The sequence below is a fragment of the Hippopotamus amphibius genome, chromosome 3 (assembly GCF_030028045.1).
Source record: "Hippopotamus amphibius kiboko isolate mHipAmp2 chromosome 3, mHipAmp2.hap2, whole genome shotgun sequence".
NCBI lineage: Eukaryota > Metazoa > Chordata > Mammalia > Artiodactyla > Hippopotamidae > Hippopotamus > Hippopotamus amphibius.
Genome location: NC_080188.1, coordinates 32221561 through 32225173, shown reverse-complemented (window position 1 = coordinate 32225173; position 3613 = coordinate 32221561).

The following is a 3613-nucleotide window of genomic DNA, read 5'->3' as shown; positions in this document are numbered from 1 at the left end:
GATGGCAAAGGTAAAAGCAGAGAGATCAGTCAAGTGATAATCCAGGTGAGAGGTGGTGGGGGCCAGCCCCAGGGGAATAGCAATGGGGTGGGGGGTGAGAATGTTTGGATTCTGGTTATACTCCAAAGTTGAGTCAATGGGGTTTCTTTATGGATCAAATGTAGAATGAGGAAGAAAGGAAAAGTCATGGATGCAGAAGTGTTGGGCTCACATACCTGGGAGGATGGAATTGCCATTTACTGAAGTGTAGAATATTGTCCTGGGGCAGATTTGAGGGGGGAAATCAGGAGTTCCTGCTCATAAACCTGTTTACTGCTGCTTCACCATTACTCTGAAGGGCAGCAGCAACTCTACGCTGGTAGTTTTGGAGCAAGTAGGTGCCACTATTTGCTGCACTTGGCAAAATGGCACCTGACAGCCAGTATGAATACTTGCAACTATTCCCCTAACCTACTGCTTTTTTCAGGCCCCACTATTCCTGCCTCACGCCTCACTCTGGCTCTGGTTGATGCACTGAGCACCACAGGTCAAATTGGTTCCATGCTGGCAAAGCTGTTACTCAGGGGGAGCACCACCAAGCACTGGTACTTGTAGCAAAATGGGGCAGAGAGTGAAGGGAAAAAGCCATTCTCTTCCTTTGCATCATCATACATATATTTTTTAAAGAACTCAAAAGTAGTGTTATTTGTGTTCCAAATTTCAGTTTCCCAAAACAACTGCTCAGATTTTTCTTACGTTCACTCCTTTCTCTAGGATCAAACATTCTCTGGAGACTGAACTGAAAACAGATTTGAATAAGAGCCCTAAACTATGCTCAAAATCATGATCACTAGGGTCAAACTCAGCTATTCCCTAAACAGCTAAATAATATCCCATGCATATAAATAAAAATTTGCTAGACTTACTCACTAATTATAAATCTCACTATATCCAGGTAAGGCTATGTTCCAGCAGTATAGATCAAGCTCTTTCCCAGAAGCATCTTCACCTCCAAAACGCAAAGAGACTTTCACTGGGCTTGTGTCACCAGTTTTCCAGACATAGACAAATGTGTTTAAATTCCATCAATTGATTAATACAAGACTCACAGGATAATTTCCACTTTAGTTTCTTAGCTCTTTAATCCTCATTTTACAGATGAAACTGCATCAGATCTGAGATTTAAACCCAGGCCCTTGGACTCCAATACTCATGAATTTAATCACTAAACCAATTCAAAAAGCAAAGATCAAGAAAGATTGGGAATTATGTGGGCAGAAATGGCAGGAAATGAAGTGTATTTGTTTTCTCATCTGATTAAAACTTATGGTATTATCCCTGAATTAGACAAGTAAAGCTTCAAGTGTGAATGTTTGAAAAACATTACAATAATCAGTAAAAGTTAGATCAGGATAATATTTTCCACACTACTTGTGAAAAATAAGCAGCAGAGTGATTAGGATCATAGTCTTTATAGGCAGAAACACCTGGGATAGAATTCCAATGTCTCTTCTCACTAATGGTGTGACCTTGGGCATGTCATTCATCTTGTTGAGCTATAAAAAGACACAGTGTTTCAGCTGACTTACAAAATAGAAATTCATGTTGCTTATAAGAAAAATGCCTTTAAAAAGTAGAGCAAAATCTAGGCAAACGCCAGTGAAGCACACTAACCAAAAGTCATCAGGGGCTAGCAAAAAAAAAAAAAAAAACAACCAAAAAAACAGAATGTGTAAATGTGTAACAAGACTTTTCTGGTTAACCCCAAAATGACAGGATCCAAAGATAAAGCAAAAAGATAATACATACACTACATTCTAGAAAGAGAAAGGTAAAGCCCAGCAGCCAGGCATTGTTTCCAGGGCTTATTAAGAGAGGGAGTGAAATGGATTTCCTGCCCTCAACTATCATCTTAACCAATGTACTCCTCAGCCCTGTCAGTCTGTATAAACAAAATCCAGAAAGGAAGTAAGGGAAGGAGAGTGAGAGAGAAAAAGAGACAGAGAAAGAGACAAAATGAGGGAGGGAGAAAGAGAGAAAATCCTCATTTCCTGAAATCAAGTAAGGGATCCTAAGAGAATCACCCCTAGGAACTAGGAATATGTAGTCGAACAGGCATCTCATTCTCCAGTTGAATACCTACTTATGCAGTGGCTTGGCTCAGCTGTCAGAGCCCCACCTCTACCTCCAAGCCTATTTGATTGAAAGAAAATTAGATAAAAAGAGCAAAGTAGAGAGATGAAATAGAGCAGCCTGAATGTCAACCTCATGTCGGATGACAGAATGTGTGAGTTTCCAGTAGGTCCAATGGACACCACAGAAGGTAGCACAGACTGAGCCATCTTGAAGTTACCACTGAAAAAGGCCACCTGCTGGACTAAGGAGCTCAGAAGCAAGAGACAATGAGATGTACTGACAGGACAGAAAGAGAGATTTGGATTAGTTTGGGCTAGAACTCCTCTCCCATATAAGTAACCTGTGCAATGGGTGGGCTTTTAATATCACTGATCAGAAAGGGTCTTTCTGGGGCTGCTATGAGATCTGCTTGAGATAAAAATACCATTAAGTGCCATTAGCAAAAGGGAAATTAAACACAGGATGGCTGAAGTCAATGATTAGAGAAAATGAATCCATTTTATTTGTATTTCACAGAGTTTAGCCCATTTGTTCACTCTAGTTTCAAAGGCAATATAGAGAGTAAGGTTAAATTGATAAAAGATTTCATACACAATGAAGATGGGGTACTCATGAACCTCTAGGTACTGAATGGAATACTATCCAAGTGCCATAAGCAAAAATGGATTCTGGGACCAGATTGCCTGGGTTGGAATTTTGATGAGAAAGTTATTTAAATTCTCTATGTCTCCATTTCCTCATCCAAAAAGTGGATGTAATAATATGACCTTCCTCTTGGGTTTTTGTGAGGATCAAATTATGTAATATAACAAGCACTTCAAACAGTACCAAACAAACAGAAAGCACAACATAGAAGCTAGCCATCAACAGCAGCATTATTATTAATGTTAAGAGAAACAGAAAAACATCTGTAGATGCAAATTTGAATAGAGTGCTCTCAGTTTTTAACAGCTGAAAAAGAATATAGATAACAAATAAATAATAAATATTTGCACGATTAGAAGAATATAATTACCATTCAAGGAAAAATAGTAACGAAGACATAGAAAAGTGAAAGTATGAGTGACAAAAGTCTTGAGGCTTCCTAATGTAAAAAGCACAGCGGATAACAAAATGAGTAAAACATCAAAAGAAAATAAGAGAGAAAATAAAGAGCTAACAAAATGCAAAAATATTTTACCCACATAAAATTGTCAATATCAAGATAGTCAAGAATAAACAAAAATTGAATAAAGAGGGATTTTTCTTAAATAGAACAAATTATGAAAAACTGAAAATCAAAATCAATGTTAGCTCAAACCTAGGGTGAGAGGCACCCCCACGCAATGCTGTATAAATTGGTGCAAACCATTAGAAAGCAATTGGTAATATAAGCCAAAGAGATTTCAAAATCTCTTGCCCTTGGAATTGAAAATTACATTCATAGAAATTATACCCAGGAAATACATAAACTGTGTAGACAAAGATATTTAATGCAGCATTATTTAGAAGCGAAAAA